Source organism: Topomyia yanbarensis, chromosome 2 (assembly GCF_030247195.1).
Source record: "Topomyia yanbarensis strain Yona2022 chromosome 2, ASM3024719v1, whole genome shotgun sequence".
NCBI classification, from domain to species: Eukaryota; Metazoa; Arthropoda; class Insecta; order Diptera; family Culicidae; genus Topomyia; species Topomyia yanbarensis.
In genome coordinates this window covers 6,529,367-6,552,036 of record NC_080671.1, presented here as the reverse complement: position 1 = coordinate 6,552,036, position 22,670 = coordinate 6,529,367, and the positions used below count along the sequence as shown (strand labels likewise).

The window sequence follows — 22,670 nt, the reverse complement described above, 5'->3', positions numbered from 1 at the left end:
AGCACCCCATTTGTGACATCCGGAACGGCCAATGAGCAGATATACTACAAAGGTGTCTATTTCCTCTCCCGAGGTCTTACAATAGCTTTTCTGGGCGAATTTAGCCTCGTGTCATTTGAGGGGTTCTCCACTCAAAATTAAAATTTAAAAGTCATAAAATGTAACTTTAAAATAAAAATTCAAAATCTACTGAATAGATACTTTGCAATTTATTACCTATAACAACTCAATTTTGGGCCACGAGTGTATAGCATCCCTTTCATCGAAAGATGTTTTGAAGTGGTACAAGACTAAGGTGGTCAATTTCGTGCCAAATGATCTTAATACCCCGAAAGCACTGGAATTGTGGCATCTTGAGGTAGTGAAGTCGTGAGCAAAAGGCAGTGAAAGTAGTGAAGTAAAAATGTGGTAAAAATGGATCTCCACAAAAAACAAGTTGGCCCAAACGACGTACAAGACTTTTTAAGCAGTGTTAAGAGGAAGATTCGTAAATTTGGATATTGTAAAAAATGCACATAAAAAAAGCCAAAATAAAATCCGACCGCTTTCAATCGGAAGTGTCTCAGAATTTTTTTTGATTTATAACGTTATGAGAAGAAATGTTACATATTTATTGTGGTTCAAAGATGCAATATGGCTTTTGCGATTTTTTTCCCTCGAATGAAAATTCAAAGTTTGGATACGGCACGTAACAAGCCATAAACTGCTACACAAGTTGCTAGTCCAATTTTTACAGTTTAGCTTTGATGATACCCCAATAGCTGAGACTGAGGAGACTTGATCCCCGGGGAGACTTGATCCCATCATTGTAACTCAAAGGCGGATCAGAATACATTAATCGAATATACTATAAAGTTGCGTAGTTTTATCTAAACATAAATTTCATTAACACAGAAAAAGAAATTGGACTTTTGTGTAACCGAATTTTTACCGATTTAAAAAAAAGTCTCAGAAGAACTGAAGAAGATTTATTTTTCAAATTTTCAAACTTTTATAAAATTGATCAAATCACCCGCTACATACTCTACTTTTGCATACAGAATTACAGGAGAATGTCAATTATATGAATACGTTATGATTGAGCTGATTCTTTTGTTCAATTATATTTTTACTAAAGTTTGCTGAAATAGATGCTATGGGTTCACTTGATCCCTTCAAATTCGTGGAGATTTGATCCCCTTCGCCATACTTCATACACACCACTGAAAATAACCAAATTCACACCAGAACAATTTGAGTCATTGCACAGTGGTTCCATTCCTTAAGAGAGGCGGTCATAAATATATTTAATACAAATTTTGATACAAAACTGCATTTCTATAGTAAATTTGGGTCGCAGAATTCAAATTTCGTAATAAAAAATCGGTTATATCCACCTAACGGTGTAATACGGCTTTTCTTATTACATTAAGATTCACATTTACTTTTTTTGTTCCAGAATTTTTTTAGTATCGAATAGTACAAGTTGTGCTGCGCTGGTAAAAAAATGAATAGTTATTCATTGAAAGTTCTCTAAATTGTAGCTTCTGCACCTGAACGCAAATATTATAATATCGTCTTCGGTGAGCATAATATCTCGAATTTTAAATAAATCGTGTATTTTTTTCCTTTAAAATGATGGTTTTCGTGAACAAACAATGTGTTTTCCGACAATAAAAATTATCCCATGATAAAAAAAAAACTACGAGTGCCAGCTATTTTAAAATGGAGAAACACTACTTGTACTTGAGAACGTAGTTGTAATACGAAGTGGAGTGAGACATTTGCCTCGTACATCGAATATTCCGTAGTGACATGTGTTTCAAAGAGACGCGTCAAATAAATCGATATAACTCAAGTTCTAATGATCCGATCGATAAGAAATTTTGGGAAAATAACAAAGGATCTTTATAATTTCGAGATCAGTAGTAATTATTATCGTAATATAATTTGACAATCTAATATAAAGTTTTTCGTCTTGCATTATCCCGTTAAACATGTACAACATCTTAGATTTTCTAGGCATTCTGGGCGCAGAGATGCGCAGCTGAAGCCTAGTTTAAGTGGAAGTGGAACGTCTGACGACCATTTTAAAAAGAAGTTCGGGAAGGATATCGAGGGACAAAATTAGTTAAAGTCATGTTGAAAATTTTTAGGTTAATTTTTCTATTACATATACAAATAAATCCATATTTCTGCTCTCTTTACACTCCAAAAACTGAAAATTATCATTTAATATAAAGCTAATAGTAGTGTTAACTGAAAAAAAATGAATAATGAAAATTACAGATCGACAAAAACATTTTTCTGGCGAGCAATCGATTATCGATATTATTTACATTATCGGTAAATAACGAGCCACCCTATGCATTCTTCTATATACTAAGAAAACCAGTTCAGTATTGACGAAATTAATTATGAAACTATAAAATATACATACAGAACGATTTAATCGCAAGATAAAAACACGCCTTCGCCGAAATATTTTTTTTTATATTATTGGCCTATGGGGGAACCACTGTGCATTGTTGTCATAAAAAAATGTCAAAAATGAACGCTTCATCGTAAAGAAACATATCTGTAATTGTTTACTACAGCATACGTAGCAACCATTCATCTCACATTTGACGTTCCTCAACCATAATAAAGACAGCTTTCAAATAATTGCACGGAGATTTGGGGAATTCGTAAAAAAATCAGGTGAGAGATGCGTAATATGTAGTAACAAAAATAACAATATCTAATCATAACAATTTAATCAATACTACAATCCATTTATAAAATTGAATAGGGTAATGTACCCGTTTTGCCCTATTAAAAAGGGTACCATTATTACTACAATAATTTTATTATTTCAGCTTCTTTGATTTGTTATTAAGGTCAATTTTTTATTTCGATTATAGAGGTTTTAACGTTAAGGTCATTCGCCTCTTATTAAGAGCCAATATAATAACAAAATTGTCTTGAGAATGGTGAAAATCTTCTGTTTGAGCGCAGCAAAATCTCTAATCGAGTACCCCCATTATCGCAATACCATTTGAGTCAATGCGTTGAGCAAAGATGGCAGACGCTGCTCTAACCAAAGGCTTCAGATGGGTAGGATGATAGTAGAAACAGGGCAAAAATAGGCTTATTACCCTACATGCTGTTTTAAACACGTTTTCATAAAGGAATCAAGTGTCCCCAAATTAGGGATCGAGTCTCCACTAATCTAAGAATTTTCCATTTTTTTGTTGTTTTCCAGAAATGCTCATAGCTCATGTCCAGTATAATATTTCCATGTAATTTTTTTATGATTATTAGTCATCCCTAGAAACAATATAAAACTACAAAAAAATACATAGTTTTTTATCATTCCACGGAGTTGGACTGAAAAATAAAAAAGGGGATCAAGTCTCCTCAGTCTCCCCTACACTGCTGTGAATGCCAGTAAAAATTTCTTCAATTATCGTTCACCACAGATTCCACTTCGCCGTATTCGGATATGAATTTTTAACGTGTTCGTCTAGTCTAGTATGATTTTAACGTCTTCCACATATACCGGGATCCTGGTCTGAACGTTGTCGCCGTGTTGCTTGTTATTCTTCACAATGAAGTTTTCTGCCTGGGCTAAACTTCTAAACGCTATCAATACACTGTTTCTCACGTGGCGTAGCTTTATGCAAGTGGCTTCCTCGAGATTATGTTCCATTTCCACGTTTAGTGGCTGTTACACATCGTACACTGTTGACCGAAGATAATTCCGCGAAAAGTAGTACGGGAACTTTTGTTTTCTGTGGCTATGACACTGTTTGTGCAGTGGATAAGTAGCAAAACGATAAATAAATTGATTGGTTGCGTTACTGATACAGCTACACACTTAATTTACCCTACCGAATCTCAGTTTGTTTCGCATCGAGATCTACACAATCAAGCAGAAAGCAACCAAAGATTGCAGTCGATTATAATTACATTCTGATCCAGTAACGATCCAATGCGATGTTCCATGCTTTATTACTCCCTCCACCAAACCCTGCTCTGTTTTTGCGCTCACAAACTGTTAGTGAAACGCTCTCAAATGATTTGATAGTGTTCCCTCACACTCATACTTCCACAGTACAGTATCAAAGCATTTCACTTTTCAAATCGTGTGCGAATCGCTCCATATTCAAAAAGGATTTCTTTTGGGCATAAGATCGTGAGTGAAAAACTGAAAAATGCAAGCGCGTTGCTTTGGGTCTAGGGAGAAAATTGGACAAAAATAATTTGTGTGCGTGAAGGTTATATAATATTCTTCGTTTTATCAGTATTTGACACCGACTTCGCACTATTTCTTCGAGCTGTAATAACTTTTATAGCCAAAATATCAGCAAAGTCTAATACAATGCATAATTTGAAACATCCTAGATCATTCAATTTCAACTCTGGGAACTCAATTACTATCTTATGTAGTATTTTCCCAATGAATGTGTGCTATCTCATTCATTCCATTCCATTATCTACATTTCTCTTCGGAACGTTAAACTCAATCAAAATATCTTACAAACGTTTCTTGAACAATTTCAGTGGTTTGGCTCACAAGCTAAAAGAAAAGAGATCATTTTCGCTTTTTCATCGGCAGAAAAAAATCTTCTATGATTGTTTAGTTACACGAGATATCACTCGGAACCAACCTGTTTCTTTTGGCGCTCACATATGTTGCTTGAACTGTTTGGAATTAGTATCTAACTGGCGCCAATTTTGATGCTAATTTGGCTTTATTGTTTAACTGGCCCTAAGTTGGTGTCAGTTACTGACGAGCCGAATTCGAAACACCGAAATCCAACTTTTCTAAGCTAGGTGTTGTGCCCTCATAAACTAGTTGGTTCCTTCAATTTGTTCCTTATAGGGCGTAAACAAAATTTTACTATTGTAATATTGGCGATCTAACAACATCGGTCTATCTCTACAAAATCTAGCTGGACATTTGGTAAATGTCCAGCAAAATTTGCCCCCTTGTTCAATTTTTTCGTAGCTGATTAGCAGAAAAGTATCGTACCAAGAAAGTTTCCTCGGAGTAAATCGTATAAATTTGCTCTGAATATTTTCAGTTCATATCGCAGCCGTTCATGCATGGCAGGGTATAAACCGACGAAGATTGTTTCAGAGATTACTCATGTGCTGAAATTACCACACACTAAAGACTAATCTTATTATATTTTACCCAAGGAAATAGAAGAGAGCATTTTTAATATTCCAGAGCAAAAAAAAAAACAATATTCGAATCATTTCATCAGTACGCCCTCTTGAAATTTTTACAACCTGTTAACTCTAGGATTTATATTTGACTACCGCCCGTCCGGCAGCATCGTAACGAACCAATGAAAACTTATTGTCAATTTGCTCGTTTTCTCTGCGAACACTTACGCAACAAAGCGGTTGTGTTCACGGACACGGTATAATTTGCTCACCGGAAAGCTACACTACGAATTTCGGATGGTTCTACCGCATAAATCAGACTGGCAAAGGGGTGGAAGGAAGAGTTTGGTAAATAATTCACACGATTTCTTTTGTTATACGAAATTTACGTCCGAAAGATTCTTCGCGAGAACTCCTGCATATTGCCTTTGAACATTATGCAATTTTGTTTATTGCTGCATAGAAAGCTGGTGCTCAAATTATTGACCTAAATTTTTGAAACTGCAGCTTAAATAGAACAATATTCAAATTGAAGTGGTTTATTTTATCAACCGTATTAAAGGGTTCCACACCTTTTTGCGAGAGAAATTTGAAGAAAAGTTGAATTCATGTATTAAGTTCATAAATTATTAGTTTACAATAGAAATATAGCATACTGAATCTTACATTGGCTTGCTAAGCCAAACCAAATGTTTCAATTTCATTATTCTCGTCAGCTTAAAATGAGTTTCTTTTCTTGCGGGACATCACGCGTAACTCAGGTGCTCAGGTTAATGCTGTAGAATTCAATAGGATGACTGTTTATATCTTTCTGTATTTATAAATCTATCGATATCTTATTTCTGTACTTCTTTATATCCCAGAAGCTCGTGGCAAAGAACGATATTACATACTAGTTGAAATGTTTCTATTTAATAGCCCACAAATCACTATCATTTGCATATGTTTCGATCTCAACACAAGCAAAACTATATATGTATATGGGAGAAGACTTTTCGTGAGAACCAGCTGCAGCAGCGGCTAACGAATGTCGGTGGTGTTGCGACGCAATATGTCATGAACAGTTCTTCGCCATACAGCCAGAAAACTGCAGCTGACACTTTTCACAGGAAAACATAGACACTGTGTACTGCCCGGAAGGCTTGTTGTTCATTTTCCATCCTCGGTCGCTTTCTACCACTATGTGCTAGCTGTTTGTCAGTTAGTTTTCTTCGTGAACCGGAAATTTTACTAGCGCGCATTAAGCCCGCAAGTGATTTGTTGGGAACGCGTTTCCAGTTTGCTCCGGAGACCGGACAGGGGACAGCGGATTTCAAAAGTTTACTTGCCAGTTTGGAGGTAGACAGCTCTAACGTTTTCGGAAATTGTTCTGACACGAAGAACGAGACGTGGATGGTGGCACATTAATATGGAAAGTGGAGCAACTATTTTCTTGGAATGCTGGCTGGCCGTCTTTTCAGAAGTTCAGAATTCTCAAAATACTCACAAATGATATGTAGACTATCTTGTTTTGTTTATGCCTCAACAATAGGGTTTCGTAATAACCGATTTGCTGCAGTACTGCAACTCGTTTATTAAATTTCACTGTGGTGGGATGAGGAAGCTACATTTTCGAAACTTCATAATGGACAACATAAGAAAATTCCTGTTAGGAACCGATATAACGGATATTATTTATTGTGCTTGTGAATGCAAAAATAATTTTTTTTATTTCGATTAACCTTAAGGTTTTAACCTTAAGCTGCACCTCTTCGGGTTAGAATCTCTTATGAAAAATTTCTAATCCTATGCGCGGGGTCGGGACTCGAACCCAGGTGCGCTGCGTACAAGGCAATCGATTTATCAACTACGCTACGCCCACCCCCTGAATAAGAATTCTTCACTTCCATCGACTTCCACTGCGAATCCGGATACATAAAACCAGATGTTTCAGTTCTTATTTTATCTCAATGTGATTTAGTGAAAATAAAAATATTTTACTGTCCTGTAATAAAAAAAAATATGAAAATAACTCCGACGGCATACGGATGAACTGGCGAACTTTCGTTGCGATTCTCTCTATCATCTGCCTTATCTGGTCAACTGATCAAACTCAGCGGCCATTTTTCCAACATCAATCCATCTTCTTTGCAGCATATTGAGTCATCTTTCCTGCATTGAGTCATCTGCCGTTTGATAATTGTCCAATTCTGTTCGTTTGGACGGTAATATAGGCTATTGGACTGATTGACATCCTTGTCATGGAAATCCAAATTATTGTGGCGGTACCACTACAGAATCTTCTGACTGTAGTGGCAGCATGACAAATCTACCCAACATTCCACTGGAGCATTAATGGAAGGTAATATACATTTCTTCAGGCTCTCTTGATTATATAGATTGAAATTCCTAATTTTATTGATGATGAAAAGCTTGGTTTAGAGTCCGCAGCTGCAAATTCCTTGCCAGATCATTCGTTTCCTGGCGAATTTTATGGCGAAAACAAACATGAATTTGCTGCGAAGATCACCACGCGCAGTGATCAAATAAAACGGGAGCCTACCTGAAAGCCATCACAGTATTATCTGCTGAATAATCCATCGAGTTAAAATTTGGTGAATTCGTTGCCCACTCCAAGCAGGAAAATAATCTTGAAAAGTGCTCAATATAATCCAGAGTTGATCTAGTTTATGTTGCTCTGCAGAGTCCTTTGCCTGAATAAAATCACAGCGCCTTTTGCTTAAACATATTTTGAAGATACCATTTGGTTTAGGCAAGAATCGAAGTAAACCAAAAAGTGAAAAGAGATGACCTGATTGCGTTATGTGTATAACATTGTAGTGGTGATTGATATGCTGTAGCAATTGAATCGCCGGACCCTGTACAACTCCGCGCAACAGATTATGTGGAATAAATTTGATGATGTCGTAGTTTGTCTTCATGAGTTTTTTCAAACCAGCAAAACAATAAAAAAACAGTTAAATCGCGAAATCTTTATTATTACTCAAAAGAACATTCTTTGCCATTTATCGTTTGAAAACAATTTCTTTTAAATGTTGCCCATAGCAGTTGAGGTGATTCATTAGAGTGATTCAAATTTTGTGGACGCGGTCTAACATTTCAAGTGGTATTCGGATAATTACTCGAGTAATGTTGGCTTCCAATGTTTCAATCGTTACAGACATAGCCACATAGACTTTTGACTTTACATAGCCCCAGTAGAAAAAAAAAGTCTAGAGGTGTGATATCGCACGATCTTGGCGGCCAATTGACAGGTCTTCGGCGAGAAATTAAAAGCTTAAGCAATAGCTCCATTATTTGTGTGACACATGTTGCCGTCCTGCTGGAACCAAATTTTCGGGCAGTAACCAGTCAATTAACATGGCGTAACGATAACGGGGGTTATTCACAGTAACGTTGCTCTCACTTGAGTACTATGGCTCTAAATTCTCATAACTTTCTCTACCCAGTAATCTCTAGCTAATTGAATGTCGTTGAAATGTAAAAAAGAAAATGTGACTACATATAGTCGAAATAAAGAAGGAAAAAACTATATTTGCACCAATGGTTCAGGTGTTACTGAATTTTGATTTTTGAAACAGAAATGCCAGAAATGTTGATTATTTTCAATAAATCGCATATAAACAGTTATATTATAATGATTTTGGCGTGGGAGGTGGTATGTAATAGTAATCAATCAAAATCAAGTGGCGTTTTTTTGTGGAAATAATAATAACTTACCTATTTCGCGCTATGTAGTTCAGAAAATGTTGTGTCCTGTAAATGCAAAAAAAAATAATTTTAACGACTTTCACAATTTTTTTTTTCAAATTTCAATCAGATAAAGAAAAACAATACCTAGTGACTTCAACCAAATGTTTTTCTTTGTGAAAATATATTAAAAAATGCTGAAAACACCGATACAATAAGTAATAAACAATAAGAAATAATCTCAGCATCTAATTTTTGGTCGAGGGGTGATCGATTGGGATGGAAATGGATCAATATTTATTTTTTATTGTGATGTAATGGAAAACAAATAACTTGCAACGTGACAGTGAAAATTTAAAAAAGTTTTTAGACGTCTGTGCATTGAATGTATAACCTATATTTGTCACTACTTTGTGTCTACTTTTAGAAACGATATTTTGAAAATAGTTAACTTATATCAATTATGGCGAAAAAAAACTATTATATTTATGTAACAGAGCAGATATTTTGTGCTGTAGAACAGTTCCAGCAAGATTGACCCAATTACGTCAAAAATGGTGACCAATTCCGATTCTGATGAAACTTTACGTGTCATCTGTATAGGAGACTAAGTATTTTCCACATGCAAACAAACCATTTTTATTCGAGAGTAATTTTATAAAAAAGGCTGATAAGATTTTGCATGCACTACTTTCAAAAAAGTATTGTTCGAGAGTCTCCGTTTGAATAGAAAAACCGATTTAATTCACCTAGCAGTAAGAAGAGACATTTCTTACACATTTCACTGTTGAATCATTTATTAGTTAGCAGAATTCATGAAAAGTAGGCGCCCAACTAGAGGTGGAATGAAAACAGTTTCGAGTTCTGCACGAATAAAACCTCTAAAAAACTGAATAAATTATAAAAAAATCAATAAAAGAAATGGATTTAAAAAAAATTAAAAAGAATGACAAAAATTTATCAGATTCATAAAATAATTAGAATGATTAATATAGATCAAATTAATAAAATGAAGGAACCAAAAAATAATTAAGCTCATTAAACGTGAAATCAATAAGTATTAAAAAAAGTGTTACAATTAATAGAGAAAATTAAACTGTCTCCAACAAACGAATTAGAAGAAACGAATAAAAGGAATCACTGAACAGAATGAATAAAATTAATACTATGAACAAAAACCAACTTAATCCACCTAGCAGTGAGATGAGACATTGCTTACACATGTCACTGTTGGATCATTCATTAATTTGCAGAACTCTTTTATTAGTTTGCAGTTTCTGGTCCTGCACGAATAAAACTTCAAATAAACTGAATGGAATTAGAAAATCAATAAAACAAACCAAATAAAAAATAAAGCTAAAAATGCAAAACAAAATGTTTTCAAATTCATTAAATGAGTACAATGATTTGTATAAATCATATTAATAAAATAGATAAATTGGATTAGCTCATTAAATGAAAAATTGGTCATTATTTAAAAATAGTTATAAAATTAATTAAATAAATTAAATTGACTCAAACTAACAAATTGAGTAAAATAAATTAGTGGAATGACTGATTATGAAATATTAAAATTGAAGAAATGAACAAAATGAATCAAATGAATCAAATGAATCAAACGAATCCTATGAAACAAATCAAATGGATAGAACGAATTTAATGAATCCAGTGGAAACAATGAATCAAATGAATGAAATGTATAAATTGAATAAAATAATTGGAATTAATGAAAAGAATAAAACTAATGAAAGAGTAAATGAATTGAATAAAATGAAAAAAAAAACAAACGAATCAAATAAACAAAACGAATGGAATTGATTAAATGAATAAAAAGAAGAAGAAAATGAATTGATCAAAATGAAAAATAAGGCGATGTTCAAAAGTTATAGATTGCTTGCAAAAAAATAGTGTCAAATAAATAATTTGGATGAAATGAATAAATCTGAAATATAGTGAAATTATTAAAATGAAGAAACTCAAGACATGTATGAACTGGAAAAAACAAAGAGAATGCATAGAAGGAAAACAATGAATAAAATAAGTTAAATGAATGATATGAATAAAATGTACATAAAATAAACAGATCAGAGTGAATCCAAAGAATGAAATGAATAGAATAGATTAAATGAACCCAAATGAACAAAATGAATCAAAAGAATGCTGAATGAAATAAATCATTAAAATGCAAAAATCATATACTGAAAACTAGTCAAATATTAAAAATGAATAAAATAAACAAGACGAATAAAATCCATCAAATGAAGAAACTAAAAAAATGACTATTTAGAATGAAATTAAAAACAATTTTTGAATAAAGTAAATGAATAAACCGAATTGTACGAATTTGAGAACTATTGTTTCAGAAAGTTATAAACTGTTTTTGATAATCCCATCATCTGAAAAATGGCTAATTAATATGCAACCAACTTTCTAAAGTTTTCATTCTTTTTTGTTTTCGTTGTTCTTTTTTTGGCGGCGTCGTTTTTGCGATTATCTGATATTTCTACTTTATTGATGAACCTTAATTAGTTATCAGGAACCTGAAACGTTCAATTTGTTTTGAAATTCAAAGTTGTCATTTTGATTAAATATTCCCAAAAAAGATTTTTCTGCAGAATACGTAAATATGCACAACTGGAAATAGTAATGTAAGACAAAGTCACATATGCTTTCAAACCCCTTAAACTGAGAGCGACAGAGAAAGAATGCGATTCGTGAACGAGACAGGAAGAATTTTCAAAATTTTCATTTACATTTATGTAAATAGTGTGAAGTTTCTAGGCTATGTCGATAGCACAAAAGCCGTGCATTCAGTAGATAATAATGTACTCTCTTTCAAGTCATCCTTATAGTGTGTATATTGTTTCGTTCGGAATTCTTGTTCCGGAAATATGGATAAATGAGTCCTATACAAACCAATACTACGAAAAAGAAATGGTTCTACTTTTCAGGATAAGTATTTAATTTGTTGGAAACGCAAGCGCCATTGAAAGTGTCACTTGATATAAAACTGCTCTAGATGAATAGGCTTGATTGACATTAAAAGCATTAATTTTCTGCGAATAAATACGTTTCTTAGTGTTCATTTGTTGTTACACAGTAATGTGTATGACAAAAATGTAGATCAAACGTTTCAGTACACAATATATCCAAAGCCTCTCTTATAATTGTGACTGAAACATCAATTGATTTACTTAGTATAGAGCAAAAATGGGCAACGATAAGTTAGAAGAAACATTGTACTTGTATCACCCATCGAGAATGGGGTCTTTAGGCGACTTATTTTCGCGGATCTAATTCGTGGATATTTTTGGGCTTTGATCCGTTATTCTTCATAATAGTTCATACCAATGCAATGAATATATATTTTCAATAATATCATCACAAAAAGGATATTCTTACTTTCACATGACATATTTGAGCATATGATTCATTTAAAATTCAATTCAGATACGAAAAGTTTAAATAACGCATGTGGAATGTCTCTTCTTAAAATTTTCATCTTCAAACATCCATATTACCCAGTAAAATTAAATATTTTTCTAGAGAGCCATGAATTTCCTTAATTATAGTGTATATAAAAGCTCTGAATAGAACTGAATTAAATTGGAGTTGATGTAGTTTACGAATTTTGGTCGCCTACCAACTCATAGTTTAACGTTTCGGAGGGATACACCTTTCATCTTGAGGGTGTGAACATTTGAAAATAGTTGTAGTTTTCTCATAATACAAACGTTTTGCAAATTTTATCAGGACTATAAAATAATTTACTTACCAAATAGGATGTAATATTAAGTTTTTTTTCATACACTATAATGCAAAAATCTATTTACAGAGTAACGGCAGACAAAAAATATTATTCTCTTCTCAAACCTTCAAAATTACATCGCACACATGATTGAACATTAATAAATGTTTCAGGTTATCAGAAGATCTTATCACACAACATAGAAATGGATTGAGAAACAGCAAGAAATATATGAGTCGTGACAGTTACCAGGAACACGAATGAAGGGAGAGAGAGAGTGAGAGAGAGAGTGAGTGGGAGTGAGAGAGGGAGAGGGGCGTGTGAGAAATGGAAAATGATGTTTAGTGCCGTGACCTTATATTTAAAGGTATATTATGCGATATATTGATTCCTTACATCCTTATTATAAATAACGTAAGTAGTAATTTATATGCCATGACCTGTATAAACAACCTAAATCTTGCAAAAGAGCTAAATTTTCGCTAGAGTTTTGGTATTCAAAAATACAATTGCTTTCGGTGATGTCGCGAGTATAATTATATGAGAAATCTTTTATCTCATTACTAGGTGAATTACTTGATGATCTATGTATTAATATACCATCAACATTTACCTCACGATTGAATGCAACGCCTAATCCAAGGGATAATTAAATGAACTCTAGAAGAAAATTCACTATGAACGCATTATTTTGTCTTTGAAATGAACTTACATATTAATTTTTGAGAAGTAGTTCATTTATTATAGAGGTAATTCACTTTTTTTTTTCAATATCGAATTCCTTGAATCACGTAGATGTGTTTTCATACCCCGATATTCAAAATCGGTTTAGTTTTGCCCCTAAAACACCAGTAAAGCAACACTCTGTATGAAAAGGTCTCCTTTTTAATTAGTGAAAATTAGTAAGGGAGGAATAAAAAATGTTTAATATCTCCGCCGCTCGTAAACTGATTTTGACAATCTATAGCTTGTTAGAAAGGTATTTTCATAAGCTTTTTACTTCTACCTAGTGCATGTGATCGCTTTGTTCGAAAGTTATTCGCTTAAAACCCGTCTTGTTTTGACAAGATCTCAGAAAGTAAACAACATATCGAAAAACAAAAACAATAATGTCAAATGGTACCGTTAGGCCTTTCATTTGAAACTAGTTTCGTTAACATCGGTTCAGCCATTGCTGATATAATTACATGAAATTTTGTACATACACATATACACACACGTACAGACATTATCTCAATTTGTCGAGCTGAATCGATAGGTATATGAGACTCGGCCCACCGGACCTCGGAAAAAGTTTTCAAAGTTTGCGCGAATCCTATACATTTCTTTTGTAAGAAATATAAAACTAAATAAAATATAAGCTGGAAAAATGAATACATGAATAAAACGAATAAAAATGCATGCAATAAAATTCAAAAATAAATAATGATAATAAAATGAATAAATGAAATTAAAACAAAAAAATAAAAATAAAATGAACTATACCGATAACATTAACCTCTTCACAACCTTCCCATTAATCATACAAATACATTGTTTGCATTTTGAAGTTGAATACATTCAACGTTGAAAGTTTAAAATTTGAGGAAAACGAGAGAAAAAAATGTGTGTGGCAGTGTAATATAATTATGTTGTGAACGATTCTGAAATAAAAGTTATTGGCAATAAAATCTTGACTCGTAAAATGGCCATTTTTGAGAGTTAAATGAAAAATCCGTAGCTTTCGTTAGCTGGCATATTTTTCGGCTTTCTCATCACAAAAACTAGTTACAATAGTATTTTTGAGCAAAACAAAAATTTGGGTAGCAGAGGGTTAATAAAATCAATAAAATAAATAGAATGAATTAAGTAAACAATATAAATAGTATTTCCAAACTTAATAAAAAGTAACAAAACAAGAAAAAAGATTAAAAAAATGATTTAAATGAAAACCCAAACGACACTAAAAAAGTTTTAAAATTAATAGAATAAATTAAATTGTGGCAAATTTATAATCAGGATGAAAAAAAAATGAATGACTCGAAAAATTAGTCAGACTATTAAAATGAAGTAACTGAATAAGATGTATAAACTGGAAAAAAATAAAATGCATAAAACGAAAACAGTGAACAAAGTAAGTTAAATGAAAGATATGCATAATCAAAATGAATCCAAAGAATAAAACGAACAAAATAGATAAAATCAACCCAAATGTAGAAAATGAATGAAAATAATGCTGAATGAAATAAATGATAAACATTAAATGATCATATATTCAAAATTAGCCAAATATTCAAAATGAATAAAACTGAAAAAATGGACTAAAACCCATTGTTTTAGAAAGCTCTGACATGTTCGTTATTTGAAAAATGGCTAATCAATATACAATGCACTTCCAAGTGTTTCCATTCTTTTTTGTAGTCATCTATTCGTTTTCGTGCTTCTTTTCTTGACGGCGTCGTTCAAGATTATCTGGCATTTCTACTTTATTGATGGATCTCAATTAGTTATTAGGAAATTGGAATTCAACAATGTCTTTTTCAGATTTCTGAAAAACAAATATTTTTGTGTAGAATAGAAAAAAATGTTTATATTTCATGAAATGCACCAAATATAAATAATGAATGCAAAGCATAAAATGAATAAAATGTGCAAAACAATAAAATGAGTACCATGAACAGAATATTTGTAATAAACAAAATTGAAATACTCGAATGAAATGAATATAGTGCACAAAACGAATAAAGCGAACGCAATGCATTATTGTATCGAAATAAAGAAAATGAACAAGACAAGAAAACGGAGAATGTTTTTAAAATACGTCAAATAAACAAAATAAACAAAAAAATCAAATAAATAATGATAAATGAATAACATTAGTAAACTTGATTATTAATTTGATTAATTAATAAAATAAATGAATAAAGTCAATAACTGAACACAGTCAATGCAATAAAAAAATATATAAAATAAAATCAGTGATTTAAATAAAATAATATATTAAATGAATGAAAAAATGAACAAAATAAAAATAAAATAAAGAAAATAAATTAAAGTAAATAAATAAAATAAATGAACTCAAAAATATGAAGGGCTTGAACATAAATACTTTGCTCCGCACTAAAATGATCAAACTATTAATAAGAAAACATCTAAAGACTAAAAGAGAGTGCGAGAGAGAGAAAGAGAGAGAGAGAGGGAGAAAAAGGAGCTCGGCAGCTAATAATCATCATTGCGTGACCTTCATTTTTGTTTTCTTTTGCATATGTTAATAACTCAGCCGTTTCTGTACGGATTTTGCAATCTTTGGCTTATTAGAAAAGTATTTTTATAGGGTTTTTAAGTCATTGTACTGTCTAAATATTAATTGTCTAAAACGCGTCGTGCTTAGACAAAAAAAACTAATATCGTAGGAACTACAAAACATAACCAAAATCATATTAATAGCGTTAAATTGTCGCATTAGGCGTTTCGTTTGAAACTAGTTGCGCACAGCCATTACTGAGATGAATACACAATAGAATGGGACATGGTTATATGAAAAAAATAAAATTTCGCTCCGAGTAACTTTTTGGGTCCCATTTAGCTCCCAGAACAACTCTGCAAATTTTTAGTTCGATCGGTGAAACTATATTTTTGCGCCCACAGTTTAAAGTTTACATGGGATTTCGTATGGGGAAAACGTCGTTTGCAAATTAATTCTTCCGAGACTCGCCCGTTACCTCCTAAAAATAAATAGATGTCTGATTTTTATGGGAAATTTGTCAAGGAAACAAAATCTACAAGACCACGAAACGATCTAATGCTTGTGGAAAAAGTTATTAAGCAAAAACCGATTGATGCCCTGAAGATTAATGAAAATTTTAATTTTCATGGCATCACTGCTGCTGACGATCGAATTATACACAAAATCTTTAATTTTCTCTTATTATGTACAAAAATTTATCCCTCAAAACTTTTGCGAAGTGGCCAATCAGTATAAGTAAATGATTTAGACACATTAAGAGAAGATCAAAACAAAATTGCATATAATTGGACAATTAACAACAGTGGTGCTAGAAAAAATGAATATTTTATCAATCGGTTTCAGCTTAATAACTTTTTTCTCGAGCGTCAGATCGTTTCGTAGTTTTCGAGATTTTATTTCTTTGTTAAATTTCCTACAAAAGCCACATAACGGTTTATTGTTAAGAAGCAATGGGCGACACGTGGAGGAATTATTTTGTGAAAGTTAATTTTCCCATATAAAATCCCATGTAAACTTTAAACAGTGGGCGCAAAAATATAGTTTCAGGGATCAAGCTAAGAATTTGCACAGGTGTTCTAGGACCCAAATGGTACCCCCAAAAAGTTGCTCGGAGCTGGAATCTATTTTTTGTCCCACCCTAATACACATACAGCTATTGTTCCGATTTGTCGAGCACTTGAAAAATTTTGAACGAGTTCTATACATTTCCATCATAATAAATGCAAAAAATATAATGGCCGGACGAGGATTTTCTATACTAAAATCGAAGATTTTCTTTGAACTGAAAGATAGTAATTCATTGCATAGCTTAACCGAAATTTGTCTATTGCCAGAAGTGAAAGGATAAACGGAAGCCAATTGACGACAAAGTGAAATAACTTTGAGCTCCCTCGTCTACAAGTCTAGCTGAAATTCCCATCAATATAATTACCAAGCCGATTTTTTTTGCTATATCTTATTTTATGACCGAAAAACAACATATTTCTTCTCGGAATTCTTATCCCAGCAGTCCACCTCTCGTGAATTCGGATAGCCTGGGTCGTTTCCGTAACTATTCAACTAAAATGTACAACATGATCCAAGCAAAGGTTAAAGTTTAATTAGAAACTAAAAACTTATTTTCCCGAATCACCGATTTCTCACTCTTCATGCCAGTATAAGCCAAGGTCCCAACCCCATACATCTGATCCGAGCAACACTATATACACACATTTTGCACTTGTTCGAATAGTGGAGAGATGTTATTTCAATCGGATTGAAGCAATTTTCGTCCGTTTTCCATTTTCGAGCTGTTCGTGAAAAATGAGCCGCTCTTGTCTCGGGAGGGGTTCGAACACTTTTCAAGTGCACCACTTCGTACAATGCGATTTTGTGGTAGGTATGCTGTTTGAGCTGAGAGGGATTCATTCATCTTTCAAATGGAAAATTTAACAGCTTCCAGTATCGCTTTCCCCCATCCATTCAGCGTTAGATTGTGGCATTCTGGTATGAATACAACAATTCACGTGAATTCAATGATGAAACACATCGTATCCGATAAAGGGAAGAGATGCTGAAAGCTAGCTGAAAGCCGACAAGATATCCTCTCTTCAACATATTGTGTATTTATACGTACACAAACACACTGTTGCTGCTTCTGCCATGATTATTTAATTTTCCGGAATGACGTCAATCGGACGACTAGGCGTTGGCGAGAAATAATTAAGCTTAACCTTATAGCTTCTGGCTGTCAACACAGAAACAGAATTCGTAATTGTTACGAATTTCATTAGTAATTAAAAATTGATAAAACTACACTTCTTGTAAAATACTGCTAATCACAGGTTTCACACTATCTGATACTTTTAGACAAACTATATATAAACATGAGCACTAGAGGGTTAATTAGCTACTGCGACGCATTGTTTCGCTTCGACCCGGCTTTCTTGAATACATAAACAACCATCCCAAGATGTTATTCATTTGATTGTCCTTTTTGCTGCTCTCGGATCACATCGCTAAGGAACCACCGTATGCTGCTTCTCCACCATACAACCATTCTCAACAAAAAAAAACAAACAAACAAAAACATACAAACACCAGTGACATAATTTACACTCCGCGCACTTCCGGCCGGAGACCCCCTTTTGCCATCTGTTGGAGGTCTCGACCCTAGGCGGGCGGAGGTTGGAGGTAATTTGTAGTAATGTCGTATATCTTGGCACGCCGCCGCACCGTATCCAGCTTCCTTCACATAGCTATTCCAGAGCTGGGCAGCTTCCTTCACATAGCCATGCCAGAGCTGGGCACAAGAGTTTACGAGGGGGCTCGTAGCCGCTCGTGAGATGAGTGTTATCCCCTCCAGGGTAGAAAAGTGCCGGAAAAAAGAAAAGTCATCGTTAGAGTAGGAGTGGAAAAGTGCTTCGTTTGCAATGGCGTGTGTAATTAACTCCGAGATTTAATGAGGTGTGCACTCTTTGCTAACGATTTGTACACATGCTGTGCCTAAGAGAGAATGGCTGGGGTAGAAAGCAGGTACAGGATGAGGTTAAAAGGATGTCCGTCGAGCGATCGCTGTTGCTCTTTCAACGCGCTAACAATGTTTGCTACATTTTGATTTCCAGCCTTTTCCGGGGAGTGTGAGGTACGAAACAAAAAAATATGTTGAAAGGCTGAAAACATTAGCCAGGATTCTTGTTGGAGACTATTCCAAGCTTGCTGGTAGTTTTTGTATAATGATTTAATTACATTCGGTGATGGTATAATAGCCCATTAGCTTGCTTTCTCTTTCACACGACTCGGTAGGGGAGGAGCGGGGTCGGGTAGACCAATAACATTTTGTTTAATTGAATTTGGCACAGGTTCTTAATCGGCAGGTGGGTAGTGAAAGTTTTGTCATCAACAGGTGAGAGAATTTGCTAAAGTTAATTTTAAATATTTTTCCTGAATGCCACAGGAACAGATGAACAAAATTCGGTTTGATGCATGTAAGTGAAAACATGTTACCATCATACTTTGCATATGACATATTCTCGAGCATGTTTCGTGAACGAGAGGAATTGTATTTAATGGAAATTTGAAACGAAATTTTCGTTGTGTGCCATCGTTTTCTAGGTATGTATTTTTGTCTTAGCCAAGAGTAACAACCAATGATATTTGGCCGAAAAGGCATTGTGAACAAAATAGATTTTCATTATTACAAGTAATACGAGCCGTATTTTTCTATTTTTCAATTGTAACGATATTGACGAAAACTGAAATGGTATCTGGAACACGAAAAAAGAGCCAGGTGGTTAAATGACATATGATTATTTATTTATCGTTTGTTGTATTCATACGGAAATATTCGAATCGCAAAATAGGCAACTCAAACTACAAACAGCCGACTATAAGAAGTGCTGCTTATATTGGATTTGAGCATGAGCATGAGCATCAGCATGATGACTGTACAATTCGTAGTTGCTACTCCGAGATTGATCAGACTAAGCAATATTACACAAAGAATCAACAAATGGGACCTGGGAGTCGCTATCCATCATCAATGTGCACGTTTCGAGTTCTATACTTTGAAATGCCAATAACGGCGCCGGCCATGCTCTTACAGCCATCGGGGAAGGAAAGGAATGTAAGTGTAATGAACGTTGTTAAGGAGACCGTGTATGCCTTTGCATCTCCGCCGGAAGGAGTTTTTGTTAGTAGAATGATGTAAAGAGTTACAGTGATTTGTGTAACTCTTTAGCATTTAATCAATTTTAAACAACTTTTTGCTAAACTTGTTGTCGGAACAGCACATGTATTTTTCATACTCCCGCAAGTGGTTCCTAACATTTTTTTATAATAAATTGTGAGAAGTCAACAGCTGTAAGGTGTCTTATATTGACGGATCAAATCTAAAAGGGTCCACCGGTATTTCCAATCAAAAGTTCACTGATTTCTACAAACTCAGTGACCATGCTCCAGTTTATGCCACAGAACTAGGTATTATTCAGTATACTCTTGGAGTCATTGACACATTAACCGCGGACCATTACTTCATCGGTTCGGATAGCCTCAGTTCCATTTTGGTTATTCGCTTGATTAATAACTGCAAGCACTCTACGTATTTTTTTTTGAGAAAACACGGGAGCTACTGAGTGCTTTATCTGAAAAATCTTTCCAGATTCTCTTGGTTTGGATCCGTTTTCATTGCTTCATCTCGAGTAACAAGAGGGCGGACTCTTTAGCTAAGGTGGATGCTTTAGAAGGTGAAATATGTGAACGACCAATTTGCTTCAACGAATTGTTTACTATTACTCATCAGAGAATTCTCAAAAAACATGCTTCGTGCAGTAATGGGAAACTAGGAAGCTGGCTACATACGATACTCCCGAAGAATCTATGACAAAAGGTCGAAAGACAAAAGGTCGAAGGACAAAAGGTCGAAGACAAAAGGTCCAAAGACAAATCCGTCAGCCGGATCGATAGCATCCGTATTTTGTTTCTGGTACGCTCCCCGGAGATCCAACACTACCAGTAGTTACCAAAATTCAAGCTAGGACCTTAACAACACCCTCGGCGCTAGGCAGCGCAAAACAGCCGTATCGTCGTCGAATAGCTTTCATTAAACTTGGCGCAAGAAGCGCGGTACCAGCAGTCGTCAACATTTTAAAGGTTTGAGTGCGCATCAAAAGCAGCAGCGTGAGATGATCGGGTCCCTGCCCGGGTGACGAAAGCTCAAGCCGAATATTAAAAATTAGAGCGTAGAATAGATTCTTCACCCGCACATGCTAGGGCCCCAAACCGGAAAAAGAAGAAAAAATGTTAGAAGAAGAATTATGTTCTTTTTGTAAAATAAACCTTCAATATAGATTGCATGCCCCATTATTCAATGTTAAGGTGTTTGAAGTGATATTTCTGTAGATTTGTTTAGTTGAAGGGTCTCATGTTAAGATTCCTGTAAGACTGACTGCTCGGAAAAACAGTCTCCATTCTGGTTTCGGAAGCTGGCTTATTATTGGTAGTTATCAGCCCAAGTAACAATTTCAGTTTTATAGCACGCTACAAGTGCAATCTAGGTTTTATCAGTAGCTACAAAACTGCCATAAAACCTCAATTGTTACTAGGGAGGGACTCTGCCAGTGATGATAACCTGGAGTTGGTAGTTTAGTCGCGATCTTTTGATTACTGTTTGGTATCGTCCCGCGAGATGGAGTACCCCCGAAATATAGTAAAAGTAACCCACCAGACTGACTCTCTCGTCGGGCAACTTTGAACGTGACCTCGTAAGAGATGGCGCTTAAACCACTTGTTCAGTAATCCGGGAAACGCTAAAGCAGACAAATTGTTTATAATATATTAAGAATTATATGTTTTTCTGTATATTATAGTGGAACAAAACAAATGTTTAGCAATATTATATATAGAATTAAAAATGTCGCATACCAATCATAGTTAGTTCATCATTTTTAAAGCAGAAGAGTAAAATAAATAAATAAATCGACATTGCCGCCTAATGTGGCTACGCCACATCACTTTACTACGTGTGCTGTCCGACGTCGCTCCGCTCAGTCGGACTTAAACTGATTTATCGACCCTATGGTTGAGTAAGCCGGGCAAATTAGTGGATCACAGGTTTGCTTGCGAGGGGCCGCCGCTTCCGACGGCGGGTCGACGGCCACCTCAGCTTGCGCCGCTTCGGTTCCTTGGCCTCGGTTATGCGGTTACACCGCATTACGCTGGCAATATGGTCAACTTCGAAGCAGTTTCGTCCTAGCTTCATCGAACATATTTTGTGCCTGCTAGATTGGGTAAAATTTGGACATTTTTCAGTATTATTTTCTGTATAATTAATCGCGACAGCGATTCAAATATGATGTGTTGTATCCCAAATCTCAAATCATCACTGAGAGAGGAATCATCATACACGTCAATCATCATATAAAGAACAGCTCATGTTATAAAGAAGGAAAAACTCCAATAAAAATTCAATTTGTTGTATTTTATAATTAGATATTTTTGGGGAAATTCAAGTTCATGGTAGGCTTGATTATTTGTTTAGCATTAACATATAAGTTGAAATCGGCTTTCAGTAACTTGAAGAACATAGCTTTATTCAGATTATTTTTATATTTAAAAATAGCCAATTGTTCTACGCCAAGACCAATGCAGGTTTCAAAGTTGAGAAAATACTACCCGAAGAGAGTATCATTAGAATAAGCTGCAATGACATATAACAGACGGTAACAAAGCAGTTAACACAGGTTTCCTATCTAATTGAAAGCTCCCAAATCACCATGAAAACAGAACAACACACAGTCAATAGTAGTCAGAGAAGGCAAACATAAAGAGAAATAGTCTACTCCACTAAAACACAGGACAATCACGAACTCAGCAAACCAAACGACATGGTTA

At 34.3% G+C, this 22,670-nt stretch overlaps 2 protein-coding genes across 3 annotated transcripts in view; one reads left to right on the top strand and one right to left on the bottom strand.

The window, feature by feature from the left end:
• The window catches only part of LOC131682974 (tRNA-dihydrouridine(16/17) synthase [NAD(P)(+)]-like), a 310,819-nt gene that overhangs the window by 147,331 nt on the left and 140,818 nt on the right, over positions 1–22,670 (bottom strand). Inside the window, exon 3 of one of the 2 annotated variants that reach the window (XM_058964803.1) lies at positions 8,857–8,892. The exons of the other annotated variant lie outside the window; for it this stretch is intronic. The gene's annotated coding sequence lies outside the window, so the exon portion shown is untranslated. The remainder of the gene's footprint in view (positions 1–8,856; positions 8,893–22,670) is intronic. 2 annotated transcript variants of the gene reach the window in all.
• The window catches only part of LOC131678468 (uncharacterized), a 35,551-nt gene that overhangs the window by 10,617 nt on the left and 2,264 nt on the right, over positions 1–22,670 (top strand). The window lies entirely within an intron of this gene.